The sequence below is a fragment of the Ixodes scapularis genome, unplaced genomic scaffold, assembly GCF_016920785.2.
Source record: "Ixodes scapularis isolate PalLabHiFi unplaced genomic scaffold, ASM1692078v2 PGA_scaffold0__279_contigs__length_252992795, whole genome shotgun sequence".
NCBI lineage: Eukaryota > Metazoa > Arthropoda > Arachnida > Ixodida > Ixodidae > Ixodes > Ixodes scapularis.
In genome coordinates this window covers 106,509,718-106,518,225 of record NW_024609835.1, presented here as the reverse complement: position 1 = coordinate 106,518,225, position 8,508 = coordinate 106,509,718, and positions in this window count along the sequence as shown.

Below are 8,508 nucleotides of genomic sequence, written 5' to 3'. Positions count from 1 at the left end.
TAGCTTTAATATATTCCAAAAGAGCATTTTTAAATTCAGGTTCAATCTTGAGTTATTGAGGTCTAAAATTCCGTGATAATCGAGAGCTTGCAATAGCGTTAAAGCATGGTTGGGCCAGCACGGATTTTCCACTCAAAACATTTACTATCTCAACAGATTAAATATGTAATAATGCGAAAACATTAACTGCCCCATGGAGTGAAGACGGTGAAGGGGTATTCACACGAGGGAGAAATCCCGGGGATTTCTCCACGGCCAGCGCATCCCGCGACGAAAACGTCAGGCTTTACGATGTGCCAAAGCCTCGCGTTTTCGTCTCGTGATGCGCGCGTGCCGGGAAGAAATCCCCGGGATTTCTCCCTCGTGTGAATACCCCTTGAAAGACGCCACCTAAATTGCTATCGGCTGAGTGTAACGAGACCTAAATTCCCATTGGGTGCGACGCGTCATGTGGCTCCATAGCAACGGGGTCATTATTGCCGAAGAGCCAGCTAACCTGCTGGCGGCACCGCGGTAAGGGGGAGGGGGGGGGAGGGGGGGGGAGGGGGGGGTATGCGCTGGGCTGACGTCAGGCGTAACGTTATGTACAACGTCACGCCTTGAGATCTAACGTTGTCAACCGGTGCGCGCAATGTTTGACGTGAAGGTGGGACGCGCGTATGCGCTGGCCTGACGTTAGGACTAACATTACGCTTTGAGGTCTAACGTCGCCAACCAGTACTTTGAGGTCGTCCTAGATGTCGTCCTCAAGGCGTCGTCCTTGAGGTCGTCCTAGACGTCCTCCTCTAGGCGTCATCCTAGACGTCGTCCTCGAGGTCGTCTGAGAGGTCGTCTTCCGCGTCGTCCTAGATGACGTCCTTGACGTCGCTCTCGACGTTGTCCTAGATGTCACCCTCAACGTCGTCCTAGAGGTCGACATAGATGCCTCACTTCGCGTTGATCTCTGGGACGTCGTCCTCGACGTCGTCCTATACGTCGTCCTAAACTTTAATACGTATAGAAGCATTACTAGAAAACATTTCACCCGCGGGACTATGATGCTTTCGCATTTCAATGCATAGCTCGATATGTATAGCATCACATTCCAGGAAACAATTTTGATCATTATTATAATTTTTTTTTTTGATTTTTTAATCTCGTCCTTTGTACAATAATTCGGCTCTCTGCGCTGTGGCGACTAAGTCCAAACGTTTTTTGGGGCAGTTGCCCCTCGCTCAGGAAGTCACACAAATCGTCTGACAAGATTAATTTTTCTCCTATCATGTACCTCTGTATGCCTATTATTATATTCCAAGAGAGAGTTTCGATATTTACCATAATTAGTTTTCTGTGAATTTTTCAATCTGGTCCGTCGCCCCGCAAGCCGTGTGTATTCGCTCCGAGGACTAAGTCCTAAGGACATTTTTCGCAAGTTGCCTTTTGCTCATGAAGGCAGAAAACTCGCCTGAGAAGCTTCAGTTGCCACTATAGCGTAGCTGACTCTATATATTACGCTAGTCTGTAGAGTACTTTTATATTTTGTCTAATACTGTTTTAGCGAGAGTATGAATATTTCGTATATCATGAAATCTGACTATTTGCTGTAGATACTCAACCTGTATATCCGGAAGTTGTTCCATGTCAAAGTACTCAATTTTTTGTTTGTATCCCTGATTCCACAAGACCATCTGAGGCAAAAGCAAACAGATTGTTATTAGACTTTTCTGGCTGTGGACATGTGAAAAAATATGTAAAAGTGTTCATTATAAACTTTGTGAATATTATTTTTGATGGTTGATGTCAAACTCGTTGCTGCGAAAAGTACTTGTGATGAACATGAAAATAGTTTTAAATGTACATTTTGAAACAGTCCTAGACTTTTATCTTCATCCACCTACATACCGCCCTCTGACAATTAATGTGTATTAAAAAAGAAAAGAAAAAAAGACTGGGTTCACGACTGAAACAGCAGCCAACAACTGCCAGGGCTCCGTGGGGAATCAGGCAGGAAGAGTATGCGCGGGTTTTTGTGATGGGATTGTAAAGCCTAAACCCCATCCCAAATCTGTGTGTTGAGTAATAGCAAATGCTTCTTTCAACTCTCCCCGGCACGTGACTATGATGGGTCTCAAGCCGGAGTCGAACTGCCTATCATTATGCTATTTCACACACCACCGTCGCAAAGGCAGTGGTAACACAGGATGTATTATATGGGACACCTCTCATCAGCCTGTTGGAAACAGCGCCTGCGAAAAAAACAAAGCCCTGCCGAAGGTAACGCGTGAGCGTAAAGCGGCGGTCCAAACCAACGCGTTTTTGTGCGCCCGAAGGTCATGCGCTTCCCGGAAATTGCGTATTTCGTGACTTCGCGCTGATTTCTTGCGCCTGCCGGTAGCGCATAAGAAAGTTGGTAGATTTCAACTTTTTGCCGAACTCGCACAAAAACGCGCTGTGACGTAGTAAGGCGTTCCTCTCCCGGCCAATCGGGTGAGGGCACCAGTTCCGGCTCCGCGTTTCTTCGCCGTCGGGCGCAGATGCTCTCCACTCGCCCGATAGCGCACCGTCCTAACCAACGCGCACGCTTGGGACTCAGAAAGCGCACCGGAAACAGCGACGTCATGAAATACGCAATTCCCGGGAAGCGCACGACTTTCGCGCGCACAAAAAGGCGTTGGTTTGGATCGCGCTTTAAGCGCGAGACACATGGACGGCAGAATCGTCCGATCGTCTAAAGGGCCACCCACACTAGCGAGAAAACGCGCCCGGCGCGCCGATAAATCGGTTAAGCGGCAAGATAAAGGGCGTGTCTCTGCACGCGCTCGTGGCGCTGACTGTGCTTCGGCGACATTTTGTTACTTGCCGCGATCGGCGTGCCACGCGCGTTTTCTCGCTAGTGTGGGCGGCCCTTTAAGCCTGGTTCACATGCAGCGGTTTTGGCCCTAGAGCGGCGCGATTTCTGCCGTCTCAGCGCTCTCGCCAGCACCAGCTGTTAAGCGGCACGAGCGCCGCGACGGCAGAAATCGCGCCGCTTTAAGGGCCACCCACACTAGCGAGAAAACGCGCCCGGCGCGCCGATAAATCGGTTAAGCGGCAAGATAAAGGGCGTGTCTCTGCACGCGCTCGTGGCGCTGACTGTGCTTCGGCGACATTTTTTACTTGCCGCGATCGGCGTGCCACGCGCGTTTTCTCGCTAGTGTGGGTGGCCCTTTAAGGGCCGCCCACACTAGCGAGAAAACGCGCGTGGCACGCCGATCGCGGCAAGTAACAAAATGTCGCCGAAGCACAGTCAGCGCCACGAGCGCGTGCAGACACACGCCCTTTATCTTGCCGCTTAACCGATTTATCGGCGCGCCGAGCGCGTTTTCTCGCTAGTGTGGGTGGCCCTTAAAGGGCCGCCCACACTAGCGAGAAAACGCGCGTGGCCCGCCGATCGCGGCAAGTAACAAAATGTCGCCGAAGCACAGTCAGCGCCACGAGCGCGTGCAGAGACACGCCCTTTATCTTCCCGCTTAACCGATTTATCGGCGCGCCGGGCGCGTTTTCTCGCTAGTGTGGGTGGCCCTTTAAGCGTGTTTCACATGCAGCGATTTTGGCCTAAAGCGGCGCGATTTCTGCCGTCGCGACGCTCGTGCCGCTCAATTGCTAGTGCTGGCCAGAGCGCCGCGACGGCAGAAATCGCGCCGCTCTAGGGCCAAAACCGCTGCATGTGAAACACGCTTAAAGCCTAGTTCACATGCAGCGGTTTTGGCCCTAGAGCGGCGCGATTTCTGCCGTCGCGGCGCTCGTGCCGCAGAATTGCTGGTGCTGGCCAGAGCGCCGCGACGGCAGAAATCGCGCCGCTCTAGGGCCAAAACCGCTGCATGTGAACTAGGCTTTAAGCGTGTTTCACATGCAGCGATTTTGTCACTTAAGAGCCGCCCACACTAGCGAGAAAACGCGCCCGGCGCGCCGATAAATCGGTTAAGCGGGAAGATAAAGGGTGTGTCTCTGCACGCACTCGTGGCGCTGACTGTGCTTCGGCGACATTTTGTTACTTGCCGCGATCGGCGTGCCACGCGCGTTTTCTCGCTAGTGTGGGCGGCCCCTAAAGCGGCGCGATTTCTGCCGTCGCGGCGCTCGTGCCGCAGAATTGCTGGTGCTGGCCAGAGCGCCGCGACGGCAGAAATCGCGCCGCTCTAGGGCCAAAACCGCTGCATGTGAACTAGGCTTTAAGCGTGTTTCACATGCAGCGATTTTGTCACTAAAGCGGCGCGATTTCTGCCGTCGCGGCGCTCGTGCCACTGAATTGCTGGTGCTGGCCAGAGCGCCGCGACGGCAGAAATCGCGCCGCTCTAGGGCCAAAACCGCTGCATGTGAACTAGGCTTTAGGGTCAAAATCGCTGCATGTGAAACAGGCTTTAGTCACCGAACGTCTAAGTCACCGAAACGTTCGTGTCTCGAAGTCGCATGCCGGGCTATCTTCTTGAATTGGTAGCCACGCTCGATACGAAGCACACATTTCCCGATGACTTTTCGTAACGTAACGTAAGAAAGCGGGTCTGTGTGAACCAGCCTTAACTCCAAAGGCTGTGCACGTGTGCGCGGGTGCCATTGGCCGCCCCCGACTGGCCCTCACTGCACGAGCGCTCGCGCAGCCGCCGAGGAGTGACCCAAAGCAATTAGCTCTCACCTTTTACCATGCATTGCTAAACATAGTCAATGCAAGACGAACTTCAGCTCGATCCAAAAGACCCTGTCTAACACACTCCAAAGATAACAATGAGAAAGCCCAGACTCAAACAAATGTCTGCACATTAAGGCACCCTTAGCATCTTTTTACTACAGTGTACTAGAATACGGGGTAGTGTTTGGACCGGCGCGGCTCGGCAATGGGAGCATGTGAGGCGCGGCTGCGCGCTTAGACAGCAATCGCGGCGCTGCAGTCGATAGACCTTTCCAGAAAAGGGCTGCTGGCCGGTTTCATTTTCAGTGTTCGTGCGTATCGCGCGTGATTTGCTCGCTTTCCGAAGCGACGCACACGCGCGGCTGAGCTGTGGAGATCGCACGCTGAGCTGTGGATTTGTAAACATTGGAAAGGTCTATAGGGCTGCAGAAAGTCACTGCAGTCCGCACGTTCCACCGCACGTGCAGGTGCACGCGCTGCACGCGCACAACCACCGCCATACTGACGTTACTGTCGATGCGCCGGTGTCAACATCTATCGCGATCTACACCACACGCCTCACACGAGCCGCTCCGGTCCCGAGACTACCTCGTATTCTAGTACACTGAAGTTTTTACCTTATGTGCGAGCGAAGCCGAAGCTACACGCGCAATCAGGTTTCGTGAAACAATTCCTGCACGAGCGGGCGTGGGAGGTAAGAACAGCCAGCGCGTACGGCTCGCACTTCTAGCTTCAACTTCGCTCGTACATAAGACAAGCACGCGAAGCAAGTGAACGTTCAGCGCTTCTGCAACGGTTGAAGAAATACATTTAGGTGGTGACAGTAGTGTATTATGATACACGATTGAGCCAGAAACAAACAAGGGGGCTGGCCCCCGTCCCCTTGTTTATTAAGGGGGCGGGGCCAGTCTCGACCAATCACAGAGCCACAGGGCGGGGCCTCTTCCCTCTCTCCCATCCCAGGGCCAGTCTCGACCAATCACAGAGCCGCAGGGTTGGGCCTCTTCCCTCTCTCCCATCCCAGGGACCAATGACAGGGCATGGGCGTTGGCCAAAGTAGTAGTAATCAGTCAATACGAAAACATGTGTTTCCATATCGGAAACATATGTTCCCGATATGTTTCCGATAACAAGGTGTCCGGTTTCTGACATCGATACTATCTATGTAATTGATATGTGGGTCATCGATCCTATCTATTGGGATATCTAAATGGCTAACTGCGTGTTTCCGATATCGATATGTTTCCGATATCGGGGTGTCCCGGTTTCTGACATCGATACTATCTATGGAATCGATATGCGGGTTATGAGGGTGTCTATTTCTCACATCGATCCTATCTATTCGGATATCTAAATGGCTAACTGCGCGCCCGCCGCTGGGTCTGACGTAGGAGTCGCGACCGGCCATTAGCCAATCCTATCCTAACCTATTCAGATATCAGAAACTGATATCTGAAAAAAATTTTTGATTTTCGATAATCGATAATTGATAATCGATCAATAAATTTATTATCGATCGATGATCGATCATCGGCCGATAGACGATCAGTGCCACGCAGTTGTCACCTGACAACTGCGAATTTTAATTATTCCGAAAGTATTTTAAAATACTTTCGGCCGATAGCCGAAAGTATTTTAAAATACTTTCGGCTATCGGCCGCTGAACGAAAGGTCGCTGGTTTCGAACCAGCGACCTTGTTCAGTAGCCCGACGCGGTAGCTCTGCGCCACACAGGGAAGTGAATATTTCATACTTAGACTTTGTGTGCAATCGTGGGCAGTGCTAGGGTTCGCCGCTCTGTTACGCTCTGTCAAGTTCAGTTTATAGTTGGTGATGCTTCCACAAGGTGGCGCTTGAGGTCGCCGTCGCCACACCAATCAGCGTACCTCGTTGACTCGTGGGAAAGTGTGGGGACACGCCGATGGATGGCGCCATGTGCAGTGTGGTTGGTGATATTCCCACAAGATGTCGCGAGTCGTGCGGCTAATCGCGTCATTTGTGGGGTGTCGCCACACCAATCAGCCTAAGGCCATTTCTCTCTTTATATATATATATATATACACACCTTCTCCATAAAGACTCCGCGCATTAGTTATGGAAGTGACACGACCGATCGTCATGCATCAAATAGCTGCCATCGTGCTTTCCCTGCCAATCATCTACATTATTGTCTTTAAACTTGCCACGTCTCAACCAAACCCTTACGGCCACTGCACACTCAAGGCAAGTTTGACGGAAGGCATCAAGGTTCATCGATGTTCAGACTGTTTTGGAAATATGTGCCTGGATGAAAGTCTACTATCCCGAGAAAATTGGCGTAAACTTGGTCAAAAATCAGACTCGCAACCTAAAACGATGTCTTCACGAGGCAGACGTTCGTGTCTTGCGGAAACATGACCTACAGTGCGAAGACGCTTGCAATATAAGTGAGTCGATGTATCTTCGTCGATGTCCATTCAATGTGCATCAAATTAGACGAGTGTTCGGTGGTAAACCCTCGATGTATGGGATAAATTTAGATCACGAGGCAACATTGCGTCTCTTGGACTTTTTGAATAAAGAGTAATAAAACACTCTACGTGTGTGTGTGTGTGTGTCTCAAACAAATCTGCAGAGTCTATTGAAAAGACTCATTGCACTGTGAAGAACAACATCGTATACATATTTTTTTTATTTGGTTTATTTTTCAAAATCACCTGCCACTGTTGTGAGAGGAATCATAGCCTCTCCATTTCACAAGGTATTGAAGATCAGGCGCACGTCGTTTTCTCAAAATCTTCTCGATGTTCCAGGCCTTGTTTTCGGGGTTGGAAACACGTTGCAACTCAGCTTCGTAGAAGGAACTGAGAACGAGCTCTTTTCTCACCATGTCGACGAGGTAATATGTTGTGGGAATACCTAGTCGAATTCTGTCGACGATAAATACCTCATCTGTGAAGGACTGTTTGTACTTTTTTAAAAGAAGGTGTCGTTCTTTGGATATGCGGACATGGTCCCCGATCCGAAAATTCGGTTTCTTGGGTGCTCCCGACGGAGGAGGGAAAAGTTGAAGAAAGAAATCTGTCTGATTCTCCTCGGTGACGTCGATGGGTCGAGCCCCCAGCGTTCGGTGGTAGCTGTCGTTGTAGGATTTTACAATTTTGGGAAGGATCTCTATTAACCGCCTCGTTTTTGCATACTCAAAGTATTTATAGATCCGACTCCATAGTGGTTTTTTGCACGCGTTCTACTATGGAAGCCTTTTGCTTTGAAAACACAGAATACAATTGAACTCCCTTCTTATTCAGATATGACACGACCAATTTCCCGTAAAACTCACGACCGTGGTCCGTGCATAGAAGCCCACTTTTCTTCATCCTACGAAAGACGATTTTAAGCGCTCTCACGATCTCTTCTTCCGTCTTTTGAGCGATCGGAACGGTGGAGAAAAATCGAGAAGACCTATCGATCACAAACAAAATGTGTCTTTTTCCATCATTATATTTGGCAATTTTTTGGATTTCCACAAGGTCCGCCTGATAGACGTCTCGAAGTCCCAGGGACAGCGTTTTGCGGTATAGACGAGGGCGTTTGGTTTCCCTAAACAAGGTGTAAGCGTCGGATCCCTCTAAAAACTTTTCCGCCTTTCTTCGTCCCGTATGTCTGGCAAGTCTACTGACTCCACCGAAGGATGCGGGATGGGCTGCTCGGTAGTAGACCGCTTTGCTTTCCTTCTCTGACGACGGCATCTCGACTTCCCCCGGTAAGACTGAGCGCGAAAGGCTGACAGGTCCAGGAAGTTATTAATTACGGCGGAAATTGCACCTCTCACCCAGGAAGGTTGTCTATTGTAGAGCTCGTAGCGTAGTAGATCGATTATGTTGGAT